General features: G+C 36.7%; 1 protein-coding gene across 1 annotated transcript in view; it reads left to right on the forward strand.

Moving 5' to 3' along the window:
• The window catches only part of KCNC3 (potassium voltage-gated channel subfamily C member 3), a 1,369,778-nt gene that overhangs the window by 816,493 nt on the left and 539,252 nt on the right, over window positions 1-14,033 (forward strand). The window lies entirely within an intron of this gene.

Here is a 14,033-nt window from a genome sequence, read left to right on the forward strand (position 1 = left end):
CTTCGTCATTTTGCCTTTTCGTCTTTACAAGTTTGACCAAGACGCATTGGAAAGAATGCATTTTCGGTCATCTAATAGGAACCCACTGTCCAAAACTATGGGATATGTTTTGGTATGGGAGCAATTCTGTTTATTGTGCACTTCTTTGGCAAATCTTGCCATACCATTTTTTATAAGATTGTGCCTTCATGTTCTCAGCATCTCAGCAGTATGAAGGAACCTGCTTTATTGCAGATATTCTATTTCACTGTAAAGTTGTATGCCTTGGAGAATGGGGAATGTGCATTTTTTCTGAATTTGTGGGGCAATGGAAATATTATATATGTACACACACTCACATATAAATGTACGCATATATATATATATATATATATATATGTGTGTGTGTGTGTGTCTATACACACACACACACACACACACACACACACACACACACACACACTCTCACACACACACACACGTACACGGAGATGTGGGTCCATTGGGGGTATAGTGAAGTTGCAAAATCAGTTTTGCATTGTTTTGCAGGACTTTCGGTTGTAATTTATCAGGCTTACATTTTCAAATATTTTATTTGTGATGTCTTACATCTTGACTGATGAAGGGCTATGTTTCATAGTAAATTATTTAGTATATAGTTCAGGATTTGAATAAGAAAATACTTGAGATTCCTGTCCCCATTGCATTGTTTGCCAGTGATATTTATTATCATCCGTGAATAATTCCAGTGTTGTCTTAAAACCGTCAACATTGCCTTTTAATGTTATACTATTCCAACAACTTTTTTACTCCATTGTTTCAACATTTCAGTTTATTTGTTAAAAAACTGTTCTGTAGTTTCATTTTTATACTTCTAACCAGTCACTTTCATTCTTTTAAGTGTGATGCATTTATTAAGAAAGCCATCTTAACCACATTTATAAAACAATATCAAATCTCTATGTGGAGTATAATGCACAAAATAATGGTTTTGGAACTTTTAATCTGCTCTTATAACTTATATCCCTGGCAGATGACATTCTCTTAGTAAAGCATCTTTGTCTGCATTCCATTCTTTCATAATACATTTTTCTAGAAAGGCTCAACAGCATGGAACCATATTCTAATATACGTCTGACTAACAGACGGGTTATTTTGTGACAACATAGATACCAATCTTTTGTCCATATTTCATCTAAAAGATTTTTAAGATTTCTAAGTTTACTGTTTACTTTTTATAGAAATTCTAAGATCTTTGAAACACTTGAGGCCAAATTCATGGGTTTGGCATAATGGTTAAGGTATTCACCTCATAGACACAAAGTACAGGATTTGAGTCTGAAATCAGGTTATTGGCTAGGCCTAAAATAGCCCTTCAAGGCAGTTAGCCTAGTATTCACTTTGAAACTATAAAGTGTACACGTTCTGATTTCAAGAAAGCCATACCACAATGCTTGTGCAGTCTGTTCATTCAGAAAGTTTACACTATGGTAATCTTTATGAATCCAGCCTTCATTTTTTTTCATGCTTATGTTATTTATATAATTATGAAATGCTAATGTCTTTTTACTGTATATAATTATATGTATATCTTCTTTAAATTAGGGTGATTACATTCTTTCATTGTACAATCTGAAATGGACAGCAGAGGTCTGCTGAAATATGTCAGTATACTTTGCAGAAAACACAATAAAACATGCTTTGATATAATCTAGATAGGCAACATAGAAGAGCACAGATGGCAAATCCAAGTCTCATGCATAGATGGCTAAAACAAATGGCCAGAAACCATAGCCCTGGGACTTTTTTGCTATAGTTGATGGATCTATACCAATTGTGTTATTTATTTTAACATGCCATCTCTTTTGGTTAGCCTAGTGTAAATCCATTTCACTGTGGAAGCATTAAAGCTTTTATCAGTCAACTGCAAGAATAATTTACAAAGGTCATTAATATAAAATACTACAAAAATCCATATAAAGTGTTTCATCCTGCAGTCTCCTAAATGTTTGTCATAAATTGGTGCTTTCAAATCATAGTTGACCTGCCATTCTTATAGACAAACTGGAAGTGTCAAAATACTGTAGTTCCTCAAGTTCAGCATTTAATCTTTTGACTTAAGTCTTTCAAGTTATTTTCAAGTGGAATTAAACAGTATTATAGGCAGGTCATTTTTGAAGGGCTTCCTGTTGTCTATATTCATGCATTCTGGGGTAATCTCTCCTATTTCCCATTCCTGGGGCATTATGTCTATTCTAAGTTGTCAGTGACAGAATGAGAAGTAGCTGCATTAATTTTCTATCAATGTGTTTTATTTTGTAATTTGCATTTCCTTTCACCCTCAATATTACATCATTTTATAATTATGATGTAGCTTTTAATAGTTCTTCCTCAGTACGTGAACAAGTATCACCTGTATTTTAAATATGGCTTACTCACTGATGTGAGACAAAGTGATTAGTTAAAATACTCAACTGTGTTTTTAACATAGCTGAGTGACTCAAAATAATCTGTAAATAGTTCCTCTATTTCATCAGGGTTATGACTATTTTATCTTGGACAGAGAATGTAATTATCTTTGCATTCATATCCTTTTAGCTTGACTAATATAGTCGTATAACCTCTTCATTATTTTTCATTGAGTTGATAATAAGCTCGTCTCTCATTTCCCTTCTGAAGGATCTGCTGATTAAAAAAATGAAATGTTAAAAAATGTGTTACGCTGTAAACACAATGTATTTGTGCTATACACTTCATCAGAATGTGGATACCCTACATCTGAATAAATCTTATGTAACTAAATCACTTAACAAAAAAAAACAACTGGTGGTGAAAAAGTTAACCAACAAGTGAATTAATGTTTCAAGTCTCTGGCTATCATCATAGCATTAAGACATGGATAAATCATAGCATCTAACTTACTCTGCCAGCAATATGCCTTAGTTTCTCTCACGTTATTGACATTTTCCCCCCTTAATGAAGAGGTAATATTTTGCAAAATATGAAATCGAAAGGAATATAAAATATCAACTTTTGTATGTGTTTAAGAGCACTGCCTTTTTTTCATTTTTAATAGAATATCAATATTCATATATGGAGTCATGATGTGCTCTATCTTTCATAAATTTTTGGGAAGGGAAGTGTTTAGACAAACATTGTTAGTCTTGCTCTTTACAGGATCAAAGTGTTTGCTACTGAACATTTAAATTTTATTGCACATTTAATTTGTATGTATCCTGCCTTGATACAGGGTAGAAAGTAGAAGCACTTTATACACTTTCTTAATGTTGTTTCTATATTACTTGTGATATTAAATATTGTGTAAGCTTGGAGCTTTTCTCCTCGGGCCTCTACTGAAAATGGACATGTATCCAGTAAATAAATCAATCTAAGTGCATGCTTGAACAGTGTTTTATGTATTCCAGAAGGATATTGTGCTCAGCTGGGTCAGAAGCCGATGAGAAGCCAGAAAAGACCAACAGTGAGTATCTGCACTGCTGTCTGTGCATTGGAAGGTTATTCAGAGTTCAAAGGTGGGCTGTCTTTGGACCATATATAATCCAATGTCCAGACTGAAATTAAGCAAAAATTTTATGTTCCTTAAACTAATGATATAGTTGCATGTACACAACCTTCACCTGAACCTCATTAATAAATATGAGGCTCAACAATTTGTGATAAATGACTGGGCCTCCAGGATCCAAACTCGTTTTAAATACTAGGAGTAACTGGTGTCCTCTTTAACAATGACGGAAACGCCATTGAACCCAAACTGAAGTAATAATCTGGTGCAAGATGAGACCCAGCATCTCTAAGCAGGTCATAACCAGTTTGTTTGGACAAGAGATGAGTTCATGTCTGGTTTGGGGGATTCCAGAACCAAGGAGATAACATAAAATTAATATAGCAATGAAAAAAAAATCCAGCTCCAGATGGATATATCCTTTTCTGGGTCACTTTACCTCCTAGGGAGCTCATTGCAGTACTGTAGCTAGGATAGAGAGAAGGGGCAGCCACCACAGGTGTAAACTATTAGGGAGTATGATTAGCATCTAAGAAAAGTTGTTGATCAGGAGCAAGTGCATTATTGTCATTCATTTAAGATGAAATATCTGATATCATAGCAGGGTTAAATACATGCATTTAGTTGTGTGGAATGTGAGTAACTATAGCAAGAACACCTAACTTGATTATGACTACTTTCACTGAAAAAAGTGTCTAATTCAGCTTTGTCAGATGAAAAGGCTTTCTAGTCATCAAGGTAGGCTGAACAGCACAACCTTCTGACCTTATGACCACTGTTAAGCATTGTAAGCTCTCCTCAAGAAGAAGAGTGCATTGCCATCAACACTGATGCCTTTATCTATTCCATCTAAGTAAATAAAGCTTAAAGTTGTATCATGACTCTTCTAGGACAAAGTAGACTAGATATGAAAGGTATGAGGCAAGAAGTTACAGCAAAGATGTCAAGCCCATATTATAGATCAATATGCACTTGCAGGCTGTTCTGAATAGCATCCCATAATATGAGTCCCTATTATTTCATCAAACACCCACTTTGTTGCAAGGCATTTCATCAAAAATGCCATTTGTTGAACAGAACTTCTGACTGAGATCGCATTCGGGTAGTGATCAGAAAATTTGCCCTTTCCCCACTGTAGTGCCATCTCCGAGTTGGTATATACAATTAGCAGGGGTGGCTGGCTCGATGAAATAATATAGACCCCCCCCCCATAACACATAAGAGAAGAGTCTGGACCTACATTTTAAATATACTATAATTAGTTCAGGAAAGTGGGTGCAATATGTCAGTGAAACTTGTGACTGTACTCTAAAGTAAGTAAACAACTAATGAACTGGTGAGTACCATTGTATATTTATTTATTTTATGTTTGTTTACCATGATAGTCCAACTGGGTGGGAGACCCATTTTCAGAGGAGGGCCAGGGTGGAAAGCTCCACAAAATACAGAGAATACATACAATTATAAGTATTATAAACATATGTTTAGAAAAAACATGTTAAGAAAAATATCCTTAGCTATTTGAGTTAAAAATAGCCACAGTTATAAACAAAAGTAGCATATTAATGTTTAGAGGAACATAACAAGGTTATGAAATATAGTAATATTTATCTAAACATAGCGAGTGCTGAATATAGGGTATAGTTAAGCGTACATGTTAGTAGTTAAATGTAGAGGTAGGAGATACAAGGTTTATGTTAGTCAGAGTAAATAAGTTGTAAGGATTGCACTTGAAAGTATAATGTAGAGACAGTGGTCAGCTGGGCTTTAAACAAGAGCAAAGCCAGGACTTAGATAGGTGGGACTTGAGCAGTGATTTAAATTATTAGGGGTTAGCTATAGTTAGTATAAGTTGGGGGGGGGCAGATTCCATGTCCTGGAGATACGTTTGGAGTAGATTGAATCTCCATAGAAGTTGTTAGCTTGTGTAACTTGTAACAGAAGCTTGTCGGAAGATCTGAGTTGCCTTATATTAGATTAGGGTTGACATAGGTTTTGGAGTGCTGGACATTTTTCAGGTTGATATACTATGCTGTGGGCTATTGTAAGGTGGGTGAATGAAAGAAGGTTGTGTAGTTTCAGCCAATTTAATTGTTGTAAGGCATTACAGTGGTGTGCTCTATATGGGGAGTTGCTAGCAAATCTAGCGATCTTGGTATAGCCAGCATCTAGTTAGCTAGATCAGTTTTATTCAAGTTAGTGAAGACGGCAGAGGCATAAAGGAGGGGAGACAGTAAGTGATTTCTGGCAATAGATTGTCTGGTGAAGTCAGTAAGATATAGTTTCAATCTGTAGAGTGAGCTTATTTTTGTGTGAACTTTCTTTATTGTAGTTGACAGATGCTTATCAAATTTCATGTTATTATTGATTGTGATGCCAAGTAGCTTGCTGTTCAATACTGGCTCAATCTTGGTGTTATTAGTTGAGTAAATTAGGAAGGACGAGTTGTGGTCAAAAGGCTTGTTATTTGAGAAGATTATTAGTTTTGTCTTATTAGGATTCAGGATTGAGTGGTAGTAAGCCACAATTCTACTCCAGAGAATGAAAGCTGTTTTTTTTTCTTGGAGTTTTGTGAGTGAGGGGGCTGCACAGATGAGTGTGGAGTCATTAGCATATTGTATGATTGAGGCTAGATCAGTAGCAGAGTGAAGCTTGTTAGTAAAGATACTGAACAAGAGTGGACATAGAATTGAGCCCTGTGGTACACCTAGTGTGACAGATAATGTAGGGGAGAATTAATTTTGCCATGTTACTGCTTTATGTTATTCTGACAGGTAGATATGGAACCATTGAAGGACAGAATGGCTTAATTTTAAAGATAGGAGTTCATGTAGAAGTTTCTGATGGGAAACAGTGTCAAAGGTTTTGAACATGTTTAGGAATACTGAGGAGACTAGTTGTCCTTTATTTCTCAGATGGTTAATGGTGTTTGTAAAACTTAGTAGAGCTGTAGTGGTGCTGTGTTTGAGTCAGAAGCCATGTTGGGTATTAGTTAGAAGATTATTGGAAAGTATGATTCATGAGTTGAGAGTGAATGCATTTTTCAAAATTGTCGATAGAGGTGACAGGATTGCAATTGGTCTGAAGTTAGAAAGGTCTGTACAGGTTCTCCCTTTGTGGAGGGGTATTATGTTGGATGTTTTCAAGATTTTGGGAACTTGGTGCTCAGTTATAGAGTGGTTGATTAATATAGAGACTGGGTAGGCTATGATGTTAGCAGCTAACTTAAGGTATTCAGAGGGTAGTTTATCAACAGCAAGGGTGGTAGGTTTAAGTTTGTGGAGCATTCTTTTTATAGTACTAGTTTGAAAGGGCTTAAAAGAGAAGTTGTTGGATGCTTCATTAGATTCAAAAGGGATTATTAGTGGTGTATTGCTATTTGTTTTGGCTAGGTTTAGTATGGAGTTGAAGTAAGTATTGAACTGAGTTCAATGTCCAATGTATTTTTGATGGAGGAAGTTGGGGTGGCCGATTGGCCTGGCTGTAGGAGCTGATTTATCGTTGCCCAGAATTTTTGGGGGTTGTTCTAGTATTTTTGTTGGTTTGCTATATAGAAGGATTTTTTGTCATTTTTTTTACCTGTTTTTTTAGATTTGCTTCTTAGTTGCCAGTAATAGTTTAGTTTGGATGGGTTTTTGTTTGACTGATATTGTACCCATACTTTATCTCTGGTTCTGAGAAGGAGTTTTGTTTCTTTGGTTAGCCTGGCTGTAGGAGCTGATTTATAGTTGCCCAGAATTTTTGGGGGTTGTTTTAGTATTTTTGTTGGGTTGCTATATAAAAGGATTTTTTGTCATTTTTTTTACCTGTTTTTTTTTTTTAGATTTGCTTCTTAGTTGCCAGTAATAGTTTAGTTTGGATGGGTTTTTGTTTGACTGATATTGCACCCATACTTTATCTCTGGTTCTGAGAAGGAGTTGTGTTTCTTTGGTTAGCCAGGGAGCATAGTTTGCTTTTATTGTGATACTTCTAAAAGGAGCTTGGCTGTTTAATATGTCCAGGAAAGTATCATTAAAATGATACTGCATCATCTAGTAGGAGTGATGATAGAGGATGCCAGTCACTCTGTTGCAGGGCTGATATAAAAATTTCAGGAGAAAAGTTTTTTTCTGTTGCATATTTGCCTGTATATAGTAGTTTTGGGGAGGTATAAGTTTTGTCTGAGGAGATAGGTGGGTAGGTGGTTGCTTATGCTATCGCAGAGACATCCTGACTGACTAGCAAACAATGGTTTATTGATTAAGGTCCAGTCCAGTATGAGTGTCTGTTGTTTTTTTTTTTTGTTTACTCGAGTTGGGGAATTTATAAGCTAGGAGAATCCATATAAGTTTATGAAGTTTGTGGGATTTTCTGAGGTGCAAGTTAGCCAGTCTAAGTTGAAGTCAACCATAACAATGGTTTGAGGAGACAGTTGTGGATGACCAGTTTAGGAAGTCTTCTATTATGGTAGGGTTATTACCAGGAGGGATGTACATTGCTATTATTATTATGAATTTGTTGGGGTTTAATTCAAGTCTTGTCAATGGCATCTTAACGTAATTTAGTTTTAGTGGGTTTGGGTCCAGATATTCTAATTTGAGTGTCTTCTTATAAACTGTAGCTTTTCCTCCACCACGTTTATTTAATCTGTCTAATCTATGGCTGTTGTAGGCTTAGGGTAGAATCTTGTAATTACTTAAAGCAGGTTTAAGCCAGGTTTCAGTTAAAAAAGCTATGTCTGGGATATAGATGAAATTTGTGAATTTTATTTGATAGGTTCCTAAGGTTCATATTAAGAAGTAATAGGTTGAGTTTTATACGGGTAAAGTTGATATTAATGTTAGTCTCTGGGGGAGGGGGAATGGCTGTCTTTTGTTGATTGGTTTTGGGATTTGGGTAACTAAGCTTAATTGTTGATTTTAAGGTTGTTAGCAGGTTTTTGTATTTGTTTAATTAGGTTGGCATGTTTGTAGGGTATCAGAGGAGGAGAAAGTTTTTGCATGTATCTATATGTGAATAGTTCTACTTTGGTTGTGTTGAATAGGCTTGATGTGTATAATTTTAGTGTGAGGGAAGGGTAGGCTGCAGAAAGTTGATGCTGATAGGATGTGATAGGCAGAGAATAGGAAGAGAAGAATTAAGAGAGGAGTATGGAATAGTAGCATAATGGGTAGCTAGCTGATGGCAAGTAAAATACAGTTAGAAGGGGTTTTAGCAGGAGAAATGATAGAGACTTGGAGGATATATTTTAAGTTCCAAATGAAGGAAAGTTATGATTGTGTGGAGAGAATAAATTTGTAGAAAGCAGTGTAGTATAGTTATATATTATCCAGGGAAAGAGTGGGGAGGGCCATGTATTTAGGTTTAAAGAGTATAGGGGAGGGAAGAGATAGGAGCTGTGGCTTGTTGGTTGTGAATTTTATTAATTAATTTAATTTTATTGTTAGTTGTGAATTTCGATATTACCTTAAACTTCAAAGACTGCATGCAGAATATCTGCAGCAAAGTTGAATAAATGAATGGACCAGCTTTTAGTAAGAAGTAAATCAGAAAACTCAAATGTTTCTCTACTATTGTAAATTTTTTTTGTCAGTAATAAGCTATGAATGTGCGGTATTTGTGTGGTCTTCATATGAGCAGGATTTATTAAAGGTCTACCTAAAAGCTGAGATGTTTAGGTAACATGATTTACAGATAAGGTTTTTTAAAAAAATAGAACTATTCAACCTGAGTGATATGAGAGACAGGTGAGCTTTAATTTTGGTGATTTGGTAAACAGCACTTTCAGATATTCACATTTATTGTTACATTATGGGTTACAACCAGTAGATGAGTTATTCACAAGAGGAAGTGGAAAGAATACATTGAATGGTTTATCTTTAGGGGTGCTATGAGGAAGAAGAGTTTGCCAATATTTGAGTCTGCTCCTAAGCTTATAAGAACAGTCTATATGTAAATTAATGGAATAGGAAATATTATGAACAATGCCTTTGTCAAGCAAAATAAATATAATTGTTTATTTGATTGACATCTGTAGCGTCTCATTAGTCACATGATACTGGAAGTAAAAATGCAATTAAAGATGCTTGTTTAATTGATAAACATACACAAAACATTCCCACCTTCTAATAACAGGGTACCTCTGAAGGTATCACTTTATCAAGGCTTTTCAGCACAACTGAATACATGACAAGAAATCACATGTTTGCACACCATAAAATAATTTTGGGTAAGCTCAGCAGCATGAATGCTAAATGGCTTGGTTCATAATTTAATTGGTTAAGACAATGAATCTCAAATAAGCTATAATAGATCTTTGATGAACATGTTAAAAACTGCATTAACATACTCTGATGAGTTATTGACTCTGTCCAGAACTTCAAAAAATAACCTGAAAATACACACTTGTTGGTCTTTATTGAACAAAGACTAATTGATTCAAGTAAATTGCTGAAGGCTTTGTTAAAGGATCTCTTCCCAGATTTAATTTTACTGTCATGACAATGAACAACTTCAGGCCAACATATTCTTAACAAACGAACACCTTATCATTAAGGAAAAAATGAGCAGTTTCTGGATATTTAATATGCTACTTAACTGGGTATCCACAACACGTTTGTTAATTAGTAAAAGTAGAACATCCCGGTCCACAAATTAGGGAATAATATTTTATTCCAAAGACAGAAAGCATTGCATTTTCTATACTGTATACATGTAGCACATTTGATAAGCATATCTGAATATCATAACAGGTACTCCCATTTTATCTGGCATTTCTGTCCACTTTACAGTATGGATCCATGACGTGCAAATGTAGCATTACATAAACTCTAGACTAATTTCTGTCACATAACAGTGGCATCATAGCAGTCTGAATTTAGTCCCTTTAGCCCCATAGATACTTTTTCAACATCAGACTATAGTGTTTTTTGTTTTTTTTTGAGCATCGAAGTATAGCTGTTCTAATTATTTTTACTTGCAAGAAATATAAGTTTACAAAAATCATAAATTAAAACAATTCATTCTCTACTACTGCAAACTATGTTTTTATAATTCCCTGTTATGATCTAGTATATCATGAATCAGTTAATTATTAATCATGTTAATTGTTCACTGTCATATTGTTAGCTCACAATTCACCAGCTTCTGTGAAGGTTCTCAAAGTATGTGTGCAAACACAAATTGTTACCATCCATATTTTTTTTTCAAAATCAAAAATGGTAGAATATTTTTCAGTGTCCATTAGAACTGCTATATTCATTATTGCATCACATTGTAAGAGGAGTGTGAATTGCCCATAGCAAAGATACATTCTTAGTAATTGTTTGGATGACAGAAAAGCAACACATGGATATTTTCCACCATATCAGCATCTATTATGACACCTGCAAGTGTGTTTGCTTTAGGCTGGCATACATTGTCATCATCAACCTGTATATATGTTACTAACACTAAACACACTGAAATAAACATAACATGTACTTTGAAAGAAATGAAGTACTGTCTCCGAATCTTCATGTTATATTGCAATCCCAGCGTCTGTTTGTGTAAATTTGACATTTTATTCCATTCCTTTTTTTTTTGCAGTCTGTCTTGATAGCTCTGTCCATTAGACCTTCTCTCAGTCAATTAGCCCATTCATTCCCATCACTGGGTGAGATCTGACTCAGATGGGTCATCTTTCTGGCAGCTATTAGGAATGGTGCAAAGCTTTTCTCTATTTTCTTCCTTACCCTAACCTCACACAAGTCTTCAACTACCCGAATATAGACTGGGAACATTACTCAAGCCCTAACTTTCTAGCCCAACGGTTCCTGGAGTTCATAAATTCAAATGCCATGGAACAGCTAGTCACTGTTCCCACGAGAGGAGAAAATATACTAGATCTCATTGTCACAAACATGGGGACAAAATGCTCCACACCGGAAGTATATCCCTCATTGGTGAGATCTGATCATAAACTAATCTCACTGGAAATCCACATCCACCCCAAACAAAAAGACCATAGTGAAGAACTTCTAAAGCAAACTTCACGCTACTCAAGACTGGTGTGGTATCCTTCAAGGCCCCTGAGTCAGAGGCAGCCACCAAGCTGCGGAAGCCCTTACAAATGCCTTCTATGAACACCTCCAGGACTGCATGGATCAGGCAATCCCAAATAAAACCAAGACTCTTTCCACAAAGGGCAAACGTCCAGTCTGGTGGACCCCAGCCATTAACAAACTTTACAATAAGAGGAGAAAGCTATTACATGATAGAACAAAATCCATAAAAGGGAAGTCACCCCTGATCATTATTAGTAAAAATTACCAGCACGCATAAAATCAACTAAGGCCAATTTTGAGAGGAAAATTGCCATGGATTCAAAGGACAATCATAAGGCCTTTTTCAGCTATGTTAGGAACCTGGGTGGAAACTCACAGATATGCTCAGAATTAGTCCAAAATGATACAAAAATCACTGAACCCACAGACATTGCCAACATACTGGCAGACAGGTTCAGTGCAAACTCACCCCCTCTCCCCTAAAGGAGAGAACTATATCCCAGCCGAGTGTAGCCTCCCGGACATCTCAACACAGCATCAATGGGACCGGATGGTGTCCCGGAGATGAGGAATTAAACCAAGGCAGCTGTTTAATCTCAGCCTTACCACAGGATGGCAACTGTGGTCCCACTCCACAAAGGTGAACAAGTCTAGTCTGCAAAGCTATGGAGAGGATCATAATGGAGCTCATAAACAAAGATATAGGGGACTTGCAGACATTGGACCCGACCCAGTTTGGCTTTGTCAAGGGAAGATCATGCCTTTTGAACTTGGTGGAAGCTTCTTGAAATAGTCACCAAGGCCATTGATGAGGGAAAGGCAGTCCATACAGCCTACCTTGACCTTGCAACACAATACCCCTTTCGGGTAAAAAACCTACCAGCTTAAATGTAAACCCATATGTCACAAGATGGGTTGCAAACTGGCTTAAGGACAGAACCCACAGGGTTAGAGTTGCTGGCGCTGTGTCAGACTCCAAGCCGGTCACAAGTGGTGTCCCACAGTATTGTTTGGCATCTACTTCCCAAAAGTACAGGCCAACATGGGAGAACTTGGCCTGAAAGTTGGCAGATGACTGCAAACTGGGCGCCATAGTGGAAAGTGCATCGGACACTGATATCCTTCAGAAGGGACTCACGGAAACAGATAGCTGGTGCCAGAGCCATGGCCTGAAGTTAAACGCCAAAAATGTATAGTCATACAAAACAAGGTAACCCCAAGCTACCATATAGGTGGCAATCCACTAAGCACAGAAGAGGTTATCAGGGACCTGGGGACCCAGGTTGACAGTGGCCTTGACACTCACATTGCTAAAGTGGTTAGAAAGACCTTCTACATTGCCCACCTGATCATGAAGGATTCACATCCAGATCTAGTGAGGTCATTGTTCCCTGTACTCTTCACTTATCAGACCAATGATGAAAGTACAAATGCCCATTCGGGATGTATCTCACCCGACATCTGCAGCAATTGGAGAGACCCCAAAAGTTCCTCACCAAAAGAAAGGGGACTCCAAAATCTGTCATATGCTGCCAGATTGAAGAAACTCCAGCTCTATTCTGCTCAGAGGTGACATGTGCCTGACATACAAGGCCATGTCCAACCCGGAATTAATGGACATGCTCCACCTCAAAAATCCAAATCCACCAAAACCACTAGAGCAAGCCTTAAACAAACCTACGGATATAAATAATACGTGCTGGAGGGATAGATTTATCACTCAGAGACTCCTATGCTGTGGAATAAAATCCCGGTCCATGTGAGGCAGAGCACCTCGCTGACTCTGTTCAAGAGAAATCTAGACCTGTGGATGGAATCATCTCTGGGTCACTGCTGGACAGAGGCACAACAAACTAATGGGCACAGTATTTTTCATATAAGCTAGGCTTATAAATGCCTTAGGGCAGATAGCCTAGTATAAACCTATGAACCTATGAACCTATGAAAGGTGCAAAAACAAACGAAACAGAGTCCAAACTGGCCGTAATCTTTTATTATAAAACATAAGCGCTTTCAGGTTAAAAAACCCTTCATCAGCCAAACTTCACATAACCATGACAGTCTTTGAATACTAAAACTATTTTTAAAAACAATCAGTCACTTTCTATACTTGACCTGCCTTTTCATTAGGGCTGGTTTTAAAGTCACAGAACTATTTAACCCAGGTGGGTTATCAGCAGCCAACTGCATGATCCATCTTAATTCTGCATACTCTGTATCATTAACAATGACCCCCCTTTTCTCAATTGTGCAACATGCAGAACCCTAAAAACAAAAGTGTGATCTGGAAAGCTAGAAACATGCTGGTGTAATGCATTGTGTTTATCCTTCTGTCTAATGGATGACAAGTGGTGCAGTATTCTTGTTTTTAACTTACAATTAGTTTTTCCAACATAAAATCTCAGACAGGACTTACAGCATGCCAAATAAACTACATTGTCTGTGTGGTAATCTGCATAAAGCTCAAATGTATATTTTTTGTTCGTAACAGGATGTATAAAGTAATT

This window comes from Protopterus annectens, chromosome 17.part0 (genome assembly GCF_019279795.1).
Source record: "Protopterus annectens isolate FY-2018-M chromosome 17.part0, PAN1.0, whole genome shotgun sequence".
NCBI classification, from domain to species: Eukaryota; Metazoa; Chordata; order Ceratodontiformes; family Protopteridae; genus Protopterus; species Protopterus annectens.